This window comes from Chaetura pelagica, unplaced genomic scaffold, assembly GCF_000747805.2.
Source record: "Chaetura pelagica isolate M959 unplaced genomic scaffold, ChaPel_1.0 scaffold17, whole genome shotgun sequence".
NCBI classification, from domain to species: Eukaryota; Metazoa; Chordata; class Aves; order Apodiformes; family Apodidae; genus Chaetura; species Chaetura pelagica.
The window spans coordinates 1,473,837-1,474,191 of record NW_009970726.1 but is presented as its reverse complement, the minus strand read 5'-3'; positions in this window follow the sequence as shown (position 1 = coordinate 1,474,191).

The following is a 355-nucleotide window of genomic DNA, read 5'->3' as shown; positions in this document are numbered from 1 at the left end:
GGGGGAAGCCCTGCGCCCTCTGCCCCCGCGGAGCCGGCCCGGGGAGGGGACGGGAAGCGGGGTCAGCGCGGAAAGTGCAACAGGGCTGTTTGCTCTCGCGTCTAAAACGCGGTCGGGGCTGTAAAGCGTGTGAAATTACGCACTGGTCTCTTAAAGAGTGGCTAATTTATAGTAAATAGCAAGGGCTTTGTAAATGGCTTTATTATGTTGTTTCTTGTTAATTGTTGAGAAAATCCCCATTGTTGAGTGTGAATGGCTTTATGGGCTAACCCGGTCTCCGGTGCAATCCAGGGGCAGTAAATGGCCGCTCCGCTAATGGGGCCCATTGCGAAAGGCCGGACCAGCCGCGCTGACC